Source organism: Coregonus clupeaformis, unplaced genomic scaffold, assembly GCF_020615455.1.
Source record: "Coregonus clupeaformis isolate EN_2021a unplaced genomic scaffold, ASM2061545v1 scaf1064, whole genome shotgun sequence".
NCBI lineage: Eukaryota > Metazoa > Chordata > Actinopteri > Salmoniformes > Salmonidae > Coregonus > Coregonus clupeaformis.
In genome coordinates this window covers 121,852-133,874 of record NW_025534518.1, presented here as the reverse complement: position 1 = coordinate 133,874, position 12,023 = coordinate 121,852, and the positions used below count along the sequence as shown (strand labels likewise).

The window sequence follows — 12,023 nt, the reverse complement described above, 5'->3', positions numbered from 1 at the left end:
GATTGTGTGATTATTAAAACGTCTTTATGGTGTAATGACAGCTCTGCCAGGAGGTAGGTTCTATCACAGGCTACATTATTATTTATTCTCCTATTAGAATAAATTAGCATGATAGGATCCAAATGGGCTGGCTGGATATGTTGCTTTAGCCTGAAGGGTGGATTATAAAACAGATCAAGATAGTGGTTTAGAATGAGGGACCGTCACTTGTCAATGTCTAGTTACTTACCCATTATATAGGCCTAATGTCCCAACCTAGAACTAAATCTTGTTAGCGCCAGCTAACTAGCTAACTGTCTTTATATTTATTGACATGTAGATGTATGTTTACGTCTGTCACCAGAGATTATCCATTATAAAACAAGCCAATAAAGGACCCACACACTATTCACACTCTTTTTACAGCCATACCCTGCCTACTCCAGTAGCAGAGTGCTTCCACTGCAGCAGGGATTTCAACAGTATTAATTTACATTGACAATTAAATCACATAAGCTCAAGGACAGGACACAATAAAGTCACAAAGAGCTCTTAGCATTGTTTTTCATTAAGCATGATTTAACCCTGCTGTTAAGCAGTGTTGGGATTAGTTATTTGAAAAGTAAACATTACTTATTACAATATTACTTAGTGTGGAAAGTAACACGTTATATTTAAGCAATAAGGCCCGAGGAGGTTTGGTACAGTGAGGGAAAAAAGTATTTGATCCCCTGCTGATTTTGTACGTTTGCGCACTGACAAGGAAATGATCAGTCTATAATTTTAATGGTAGGTATATTTGAACAGTGAGAGACGGAATAACCACACAAAAATCCAGAAAAACGCATGTCAAAAATGTTATAAATTGATTTGCATTTTAATGAGGGAAATAAGTATTTGACCCCCTCTCAATCAGAAAGATTTCTGGCTCCCTGTTGTCCTTTATACAGGTAACGAGCTGAGATTAGGAGCACACTTTTAAAGGGAGTGCTCCTAATCTCAGCTTGTTACCTGTATAAAAGACACCTGTCCACAGAAGCAATCAATCAATCAGATTCCAAACTCTCCACCATGGCCAAGACCAAAGAGCTCTCCAAGGATGTCAGGGACAAGATTGTAGACCTACACAAGGCTGGAATGGGCTACAAGACCATCGCCAAGCAGCTTGGTGAGAAGGTGACAACAGTTGGTGCGATTATTCGCAAATGGAAGAAACACAAAAGAACTGTCAATCTCCCTCGGCCTGGGGCTCCATGCAAGATCTCACCACGTGGAGTTGCAATGATCATGAGAACGGTGAGGAATCAGCCCAGAACTACACGGGAGGATCTTGTCAATGATCTCAAGGCAGCTGGGACCATAGTCACCAAGAAAACAATTGGTAACACACTACGCCGTGAAGGACTGAAATCCTGCAGCACCCGCAATGTCCCCCTGCTCAAGAAAGCACATATACAGGCCCGTCTGAAGTTTGCCAATGAACATCTGAATGATTCAGAGGAGAACTGGGTGAAAGTGTTGTGGTCAGATGAGACCAAAATGGAGCTCTTTGGCATCAACTCAACTCGCCGTGTTTGGTGGAGGAGGAATGCTGCCTATGACCCCAAGAACACCATCCCCACCGTCAAACATGGAGGTGGAAACATTATGCTTTGGGGGTGTTTTTCTGCTAAGGGGACAGGACAACTTCACCGCATCAAAGGGACGATGGACGGGCCATGTACCGTCAAATCCTGGGTGAGAACCTCCTTCCCTCAGCCAGGGCATTGAAAATAGGTTGTGGATGGGTATTCCAGCATGACAATGACCCAAAACACACAGCCAAGGCAACAAAGGAGTGGCTCAAGAAGAAGCACATTAAGGTCCTGGAGTGGCCTAGCCAGTCTCCAGACCTTAATCCCATAGAAAATCTGTGGAGGGAGCTGAAGATTCGAGTTGCCAAACGTCAGCCTCGAAACCTTAATGATTTGGAGAAGATCTGCAAAGAGGGAGTGGGACAAAATCCCTCCTGAGATGTGTGTCAAACCTGGTGGCCAACTACAAGAAACGTCTGACCTCTGTGATTGCCAACAAGGGTTTTGCCACCAAGTACTAAGTCATGTTTTGCAGAGGGGTCAAATACTTATTTCCCTCATTAAAATGCAAATAAATGTATAACATTTTTGACATGCGTTTTTCTGGATTTTTTTGTTGTTATTCTGTCTCTCACTGTTCAAATAAACATACCATTAAAATTATAGACTGATCATTTCTTTGTCAGTGGGCAAACGTACAAAATCAGCAGGGGATCAAATACTTTTTTCCCTCACTGTATATGGCCAATATACCACGGCTAAGGGCTATTCTTATGCACGACGCAACGCGGAGTGTCTGGATACAGCCCTTAGCCGTGGTATATTGGCCATATATCACAAACCCCTGAGGTCCATGCCGCTCTGTCATTGCTTGTCCATATATATATAATTTTCTTAAATTCCATTCCTTACTAGTTTTGTGTGTATTAGGTATATGTTGTGAAATTGTTAGATATTACTTGTTAGATATTACTGCACTGTCGGAGCTAGAAGCACAAGCATTTCGCTACACCCGCTATAACATCTGCTAAACACGTGTATGTGACAAATAAAAATTGATTTGATTTGCTATTATAAACTGGTTACCAACGTAATTAGAGCAGTAAAAATAAATGTTTTGTGATACCTGTGGTATACGGTCTGATATACCATGGCTGTCAGCCAATCAGCATTCAGGGCTCGAACCACCCAGTTTATAATACTAGTTCTATTACGTTGTGTTACTTTCATGAAAAAAATGACTGTCGGAGGGAGCAAAGCGAGCCACGCGTGCTCTTCCAAGGATAGGCTACTTACTAACTCAGGTTTGATCACTAGTCTCATCTGTGGCGTTGCTTTCCTGTGCTAGTCTACAAGTGCTGCACTATATATGAGCTGTTTAATTATCCATATACAGTATACTGTAAGCCAAACATCTGTACAGATTTCTTATCTTTTCATTCAAAATCTCTCTAAAGCCGCCAGTTCTGGTTATAGAACGCACATACACAAATCTATAGAGATGTATAGAGGGTACACTTGCCACTAGACAGGAAAGCCCTCTATGGGCTTTGCTATCAAAGAACTGATCAATGGCAAAGATCAGAGGTGTGCCCTCTACACATTTCTATGGACATCAGCTGTCAAGACATTTCTCCAAACAGCCTTTCTCCACTCACTCGAGAACTAAATGAGGAAACAAGTCAAGATCGAATCATGGAAACACCCATCCCGGTAGAGATATGATTCTGAAAGTAACGCACACTTTGTTTGACAAAGTAACTGTACTAAAATTACCCAATTAGAAAAAGTAACATGTTACTTTACTCCATTACTCATAAAAGTAATCTGATTACGTACGGTGTTACTTTTGTAACGCGTAACCCCCAACACTGCTGCTAAGGCATGAGGTTGTAGAGTCAGGAGCTCAAGAGACCACTGGGTAACAGCCTTGTTGACACAACTTGTTATATATTCCAAATTAAATAGGTAAAGGCTAAATTAAGGAAATTTGCTGTAGGCCTATGGTGTTCTGGGGAACATTAACCTGTACACTATTCATTTAGAATTACTTAGCCAGTTACAGAGATAACACAAAAATGGTATATGGTTATTTCACAGCTACAGAATTGGGTAAATTATTATTCAAGACTAGAGAGTGTTGTCGTTACATCACCCCATAGGCCTACTGGGACTTTCTGGTCATTAATGGACCCCTTCTTCCAACAGATCAATATAATAATCCTTAACTGAGTTGATTCATTTCACCATCCATCGGCCCTGACTGACATCGGCCCTAACTGACTGACTGACAGACAGACTGACATTGCCCTCCTACTTTGCCATTGGTGTCAGATTGATTCAACAGCCAATCATCTCTCTATTAACAGCGGGTTAAGATGTACAAGGTGTGTCAGACAGACTGACAATGCACTACTACTTTGCCATTGGTGTCAGTTCAATTCAACAGCCAATCATCTCTCTTAACAACGGGTTAAGATGTACAGGGTGTGTTTGCACAAGGTTAAACCAAATAATTAATTAAAAGTCATACACATGCAGAACACCTTGTGCAGTACTCTCTCCAACCTTGAAGCTAGCTAACAAAAGTAAGGAAGTCAATGGGCAATTACATTTCAGAGGCAGAATGATTCAGAGATAGCGTGTGCACAGAATTACATTATGAACTCCCCAAACTCATTTGACCAACTCAGAAAGTGTGCTTCCTCAAGTGTCATTACTACACTTCTGACAATAGCAAAGTATCTTCCTCCACAAATATAAAGTAGCCTATAGCTGCCACAAGCACCAGCCAGCACTCCCCAAAAAGTATTTATTGTGACTTACAATGCACCTGCACGCACGCTACACACACACACACACACACACACACACACACACACACACACACACACACACCCTTCAACATCCCTTCCTCTTCCTGTCACAGACTCGTGTCCCGGAGGAAAGCCAAATGGAGGAACATGGAACATGGACACACATAGATGGGCAGATCAGAATTCTAGCACTTTTCATTTACCTATGGTGTAGCCGCGTTTCAGCTCGCTGCACCGTGGACTGCAGATTCTCTGGGAATTGGTTGCATTGTTTTGCTGCACCCCCAACGTGGTTGTCATGGTAACGGGTGCTGCAGTCTTGTTGATCGGCGAGGCTGGCACCAGGGTAGGGGAGAATCCTTGAGTGGCAATATCCACTGACTGGGATTTCTTCTTCAGTCTGTTCAAAACAAAACAACAACAGGAAATATGGAGTCAGTCATAACACATAACGCCTCATATTCAGTAATAACATGGTGATGCAACAGGATGTGGGAAATATGACCTTGTAAATTCAAGGGCAAATATGTCAAAAGATACAGTACATAGACATTGCTGCCAATAACAAAACAGTTCATTATATTATGTTATGTCAGCACAGCAGCTATTGATAATGATGTAGAGTGAATGCAATATATTCACGGTGTGGCATATTCCATACTCTGGCTATGATTCATTTGAGGAGAGATCAATAACTTAATAAGGTCCTCATTAACAATTAATTTATTGATTTCACACCCTCATGGCTGCCAATTTAACAAACCATTTCAACAATATTTTATTGTTTTATAATAAAACACAACAATATTATTACAGGAATATGAATTGGACACTATTCTGAACCAGATATGCTGTCATTGATCAATTATATGTGTTAACTGGAGTTTGCACTTTTGGGACTACTCCATTGGTTCCCTTGTAGGCCTAGGGCAAACGAAATCAAGCACAGCTCAAATATTTGAAAGTATTTGACATTATGTATTTGACCCAGGCGTGGTTACTTTCTACACACAATGGCAGATAGCAATTTCACAATACAAACACTGTTGATGCTGTAAAGTTAAGTGGATCACTTGCATACATGAGATGACCTATACATGATTAAACCTTATCCTATCAGACACTGACCTAAATCAAATGAACGTAGGCCAAAGTGTGAAAGCCAATTAACAGTCTCACCATAGGCTACAGGCTAGTACATTTATAAACAAGCTAATCCAGGTATCAAACATGTAGAAGGAACACTATACAAGTATACAGCACCTGCAACTTAAGAAAAACACCACAATGATTATGAAGATGTTGTATACATGCCAGTTACTGATTTCACTGCCTACTACGTTGCTATATCATCAACTTTATAAAGCATGGAAAATCAAAAACATGAGGTAAGCACATATTATTTAGAGAAGACAGTGTAAACGGATGAAAAAGTACTCCTAAAGTACTATCTATGGTATGTAAACTAAAGTCCATCAGTCTTTCCTGTAGACAAGGCCTGTCAAGAGTAAAAAACCTGAAGCTGCAATACAAGGTTCTTCTCAGCACTCCTTCCTTCCCTCCTTCCCAATTCAGTCCAGTGAAAACGCTGATGGAGACAGAATCGTTCCGGCTCCAGTCATTTCATTTAATTCCACTAGCTCCTCTCCCAGGGCAGACAACAGCAAACATGACATAGCCTCTACAAGGTAATGAAATACAGCATCTCCATGGAAACACTGTCAATCACTTTTGTGTACAGTACATCCAAGGAGGACACAGAGACACCAACAGACAGAGACATTCACACAGAGGCAGAGAAGTTTAACTGGCAGCAGAATATGGTGGGTAAACAACAACCCTAGTAGTAGGCCATATCTTAAAGGAAACATTAAAAATACGTAAACATTTCCATATGCGATCATACTAACGTAGCTTCAAGGGCAGTATGTTGTTCTGAAGACCCTTGTAGTTATTCTACTAAAACCTACAACAACAAAAAATGTAAGTGTAACTTTTCATACCAAAAATAATGGGTTTGTTTTGTGATGATTGTTCAGTTCATCACAAAACAATTGTTCAGTTTTCAGCATGTGAATATGCTATAATGAGAGAGGAGAGAGAGGTAGAGTTACACCCTGGTGGTGATCAAGGTTCTGGAGGAGGGCAGACGGGAAGAGAAAACCTGTAGGTGTGTGTGATGTCTATCCCAGAATCCCTTGGGAGAAAACAATAATTACCGCCTCATCAGTGAGGGTCCTCCTTCCAGCTCTGATTCACTGGCTGGGTTGTATGTGTGTGTGAATGTGTGTGTGTGTGTGTGTGTGTGTGTGTGTGTGTGTGTGTGTGTGTGTGTGTGTGTGTGTGTGTGTGTCTGTGTGTGTGTGTGTGTGTGTGTGTGCATGTAAACAGACAGCAGCTGTTTTGTGCCATCCGCTGAAATATCAGTCACTAATCAGGACGGTGTAGTCTGTGGAACCGACCAGCATAACAATAATACTGTCCACAGGGCTCACAACAATGTCTGGATGGTGTAGCCTTGTTTAGTGTTCAACACATCTAATCATCATCAATGGTAAGATACCTTACTCCTGTTATTGTGGTAAACGTAAGTAAAGTAAGCCTTGTCCAAGCCAAAACCACCCATACAATAACAGAAATAACAGGAATCATATTATCAAATTGGTTTGTATTGATAACTGCCACTGCTTAGAAAACAATAAAGATGGATCTTATTAAACAATATAATTACAATAGTTTTTTTTCTCTCTTCAGAGATAATTACTGTAAGCTCCAAAGACTGTGTCTCTGACAACTGGGCTGCATCTCAATAGCCTTCAACTGGTGTACAGCAACCATCCACCATCCTCCTCAATCAACACAGACCTAAACTGGCTTAGGCTCAACTATATGTTAGTCCAGGGGAGGGTGCAAACACTCCTGCTACACCATTATTACCATTTATTCATATTTTTTGCTAGAATAAAAACCATACTCTGATGTTTTAACTGTGAGCAATGTGAACATAGTGCCATTACATCCAAAGATTTGATTTGCTGTTTTTGAAGCAATCTTTGGTGTTGATAACAACAACCACCTATATGCTGGGATTCCTCATGCCTTACACAACAAAATGATGATAGAGCTAACAGAGAAAGTGTATTGGGGTCAAAGGTGAACGCTGACAGATAATCCCTGGTTAATGGACAACTCTATATCTTACACCATGTGACCTAGTTAAGACAGACAGCGGGGGTTTTCTCTTGCTCTATCCGCGGGTCGCATTCGGTCTTAAAATGCAAGATATTTTCTTGCCATCAAAATAAGCAACAACAAAAAAAAAGAAGCTGGACCGAGTGAAGAGGCTAAATTTAGGTCTATTCTAATTTGGTTTTAGTAATTTCAATGTCGATTGAGATCGTTTTTTCGCCAAAAATGTATATACATACAGTGCATTCGGAAAGTATTGAGACCCCTTAACTTTTTTTTTTTTTTAGGGGGTAGATCAGCTTTAATATTTCAGACAGATTGTAACTTCCATCAAAGTAATTGTCTGCATCACTTCCAATCCACCATATGCTTTTTTTCTCGCATATATATATACAGTGAGGGAAAAAAGTATTTGATCCCCTGCTGATTTTGCCCACTGACAAAGACATGATCAGTCTATAATTTTAATGGTAGGTTTATTTGAACAGTGAGAGACAGAATAACAAAACAAAAAATCCAGAAAAACGCATGTCAGAAATGTTATAAATTCATTTGCATTTTAATGAGGGAAATAAGTATTTGACCCCTCTGCAAAACATGACTTAGTACTTGGTGGCAAAACCCTTGTTGGCAATCACAGAGGTCAGACGTTTCTTGTAGTTGGCCACCAGGTTTGCACACATCTCAGGAGGGATTTTGTTCCACTCCTCTTTGCAGATCTTCTCCAAATCATTAAGGTTTCGAGGCTGACGTTTGGCAACTCGAACCATCAGCTCCCTACACAGATTTTCTATGGGATTAAGGTCTGGAGACTGGCTAGGCCACTCCAGGACCTTAATGTGCTTCTTCTTGAGCCACTCCTTTGATGCCTTGGCCATGTGTTTTGGGTCATTGTCGTGCAGGAATACCCATCCACGACCATTCCTCCTCCTCCAAACACGGCGAGTTGAGTTGATGCCAAGGAGCTCTTCTCATCGACCACAAGACTTTCACAGTTCTCCCTCTGAATCATTCAGATGTTCATTGGCAAACTTCAGACGGGCATGTATATGTGCTTTCTTGAGCAGGGGACCTTGCGGGCTCTGCAGAATTTCAACTTCACCGCGATAGTGTGTTACCAATTGTTTTCTTGGTGACTATGGTCACAGCTGCCTTGAGCATTGAAGTCGTGTAGTTCTGGTCTGGGCTGATCCTCACCGTTCTCATGATCATTGCAACTCCAGTAATCTTGCATAGACACCCAGGCGAGTTGACTTTTGTGTTTCTTCCATTTGCGAATAATCGCACTAACTGTTGTCACCTTCTCACCAAGCTGCTTGGCGATGGTCTTGTAGCCCATTCCAGCCTTGTGTAGGTCTACAATCTTGTCCCTGACGTCCTTGGAGAGCTCTTTGGTCTTGGCCATGGTGGAGAGTTTGGAATCGGATTTGATTGCTTCTGTGACAGGTGTCTTTTATACAGGTAACAAGATGAGATTAGGAGCACTCCTTTTTAAGGGGAGCCAGAAAACTTTTTGATTGAGAGGGGGTCAAATACTTATTTCCCTCATTAAAATGCAAATCAATTTATAATTTTTTTGTGTTTTTCTGGATTTTTTTGTTGTTATTCTGTCTCTCACTGTTCAAATAAATATACCATTAAAATTATAGACTGATCATTTCTTTGTCAGTGGGCAAATGTACAAAATCAGCAGGGGATCAAATACTTTTTCCCCCTCACTGTATAAAATGTTTATGGACACAGTCAAATTCTACAATAATTATATTTTGTTTGTTTTTACTCCTGTACTTCCTCCGATCATTTTCATGACCCCTTAACTTTTTCCACATTATGTTACGTTACAGCCTTATTCTAAAATTGATGTAATAAATTTTTTCCTCATCAATCCACACACAATACCCCATAATGACAAAGCGAAAACAGGAATACCTTAGTTACATAAGTATTCAGACCATTTGCTATGAGACTCGAAATTGAGCTCAGGTGCATCCTGTTTCCATTGATCATCCTTGAGATGTTTTACAACTTGATTGGAGTCCACCTCTGGTCAATTGAATTGATTGGACATGATTTGGAAAGGCACACACCTGTCTATATAAGGTCCCGCAGTTGACAGCGCATGTCAAAGCTAAAACCAAGCCATGAGGTCGAAGGAATTGTCCGTAGAGCTCCAAGACAGGATTGTCTCGAGGCACAGATCTGGGGAAGGGTACCACAAAATGTCTGCAGCATTGAAGGTCCACAAGAACACAGTGGCCTCCATCATTCTTAAATGGAAGAAGTTTGGAACCACCAAGACTCTTCCTAGAGCTGGCAGCCCGGCCAAACTGAGCAATCGGGGGAGAAGGGCCTTGGTCAGGGAGGTGACCAAGAACCCGATGGTCACTCTGACAGAGCTCCAGAGTTCCTCTGTGGAGATGGGAGAACCTTCCAGAAGGACAACCATCTCTGCAGCACTCCACCAATCAGGCCTTTATGGTAGAGTGGCCAGGCGGAAGCCACTCCTCAGTAAAAGGCACAGCTTGGAGTTTGCCAAAAGGCACCTAAAGGACTCTCAGACCATGAGAAACAAGATTTTCTTGTCTGATGAAACCAAGATTGAACTATTTGGCCTGAATGCCAAGAATCACATCTGTGGGAAACCTGGCACCATCCCTACGGTGAAGCATGGTGTTGGCAGCATTATGCGGTGGGGATGTTTTTCAGCAGCATGGACTGGGAGTGTCACGGTTTCGGCCGAGGCTGCTCCTCCTCCTGGTTCGGGCAGGCTTCGGCGGTCGTCGTCCCCGGAGTACTAGCTGCCACCGATCTATGTTTCATGTTTGTTTGGTTTTGTCTGGATGTTGTACACCTGTGTCTTGTTAGTCCTCGTTAGTGTCCTATTTAGTTCTCGTTGTGTGTGCTTGTCGTTGTGTGTGATTGCGCTTCTGTTTCGTGTTTGGAGCTACTTTTTTCCCTCCAGTGTTTTGGAGAGGGTTATGTTGCACATGTTTGTGCGCCGTTTGTTTTGTCGCCTGTGTGCGCCGTGTATCGCCTTGGGCTTATTGTGCTTCCCGTCTTTGATATATATTGCACTAAAGCCTTTGGACTGAGCCTCTGCGTCCTGCGCATGATTCATACACCACACCCACCTTCAGCATGCCTTGACAGGGAGACTAGTCAGGATTGAGGGAAATATGTATGGAGCAAAGTACAGAGAGATCCTTCATGAAAACCTGCTCCAGAGCACTCAGGACCTCAGACTGGGGCGAAAGTACACCTTCCAACAGGACAACGACCCTAAGCACACAGCCAAGAAAATGCAGGAGTGGCTACGGGACAAGTCTCTGAATGTCCTTGAGTGGCCCAGCCTGAGCCCGGACTTGAACCCGATCGAACTTCTCTGGAGAGACCTGAAAATAGCTGTGCAGCGATGCTCTCCATCCAACCTGACAGAGAATGAGAGGATCTGCAGAGAAGAATGGGAGAAACTCCTCAAATAAAGGTGTGCCAAGCTTATAGCGTCATACCCAAGAAGACTCAGGGCTGTAATCGCTGCCAAAGGTGCTTCAACAAAGTACTGAGTAAAGGGTCTGAATACTTATGTAAATGTCATATTTCAGTTTTCTATTTTTAATAAATCTGCAAAAATGTCTAAAAACCTTGTTTTTGCTTTGTTATTATGGGGTATTATTGTGTGTAGATTGATGAGGGGAAAAACACGTCTAATCCATTTTAGAATAAGGCTTTAACGTAACAAAATGTGGAAAAAGTCAAGGGATCTGAATACTTTCCGAATGCACTGTATATATATTTTTGTAATCATATTTTTTGTAATGGCAGCAACTATTTAGCAGTGGTTGGGCACAGCTGCTAAATGAATATAGGGGAAACACTGCATACACAGACACACACATGCCAGCAGAACCCATCCGTCCCCACACACCACAAGGCACCATGGGTGAACTGGTAGGAAATTGCAGTGAGATTAAGAGCTTCTTCCTTCACACTGGCAGCACGATCTGATTGGCTACAGCTTGCATCGGCACAGTTTATCACAGCTTTCAGAAGGCCAATGGGCTGGGGCCAGAGACGACTAAGTCACCAGCGGCCCCCTGGCGTTCAATCGTATCATACATGGAGGGAGATGGCGACACATGTCAACAAAGCCACCAGCTCCCACCAACAGATTATATCTATCTATGAGCAGCAAAACATTTAAAGAGGGGGAAGAGGTAGGGGAAAGAGGGAAGGAGAAAAGGGAGGGAAGGGAGGGAGGGAGAGTGGAAAGCAGATGAAAAGCGGGCATTTTGTTTTCCTCCCCTGCTGTTCTGTTGCTTGGTCCAGGAGGAGAGCGGTGCCTAACAGGCATCACTCAGATTATCCAACTCTACAGGGACTGGGACTCACATGGTTTGTCAAAGCAGAAACAACACAGGAAATTTGGGCCAAGTCAAACATGCTTATCACTACACCCAGTAAGAGG

The 12,023-nt window shown here is 42.1% G+C and overlaps 1 long non-coding RNA gene across 1 annotated transcript in view; it reads right to left on the bottom strand.

Annotated features, from left to right (window-relative positions):
- Window positions 1-12,023, bottom strand: part of LOC123486202 — a 122,448-nt gene that overhangs the window by 41,744 nt on the left and 68,681 nt on the right. The window contains exon 3 of the long non-coding RNA XR_006659277.1: window positions 4,573-4,769. This is a non-coding gene — a long non-coding RNA (uncharacterized LOC123486202). The remainder of the gene's footprint in view (window positions 1-4,572; window positions 4,770-12,023) is intronic.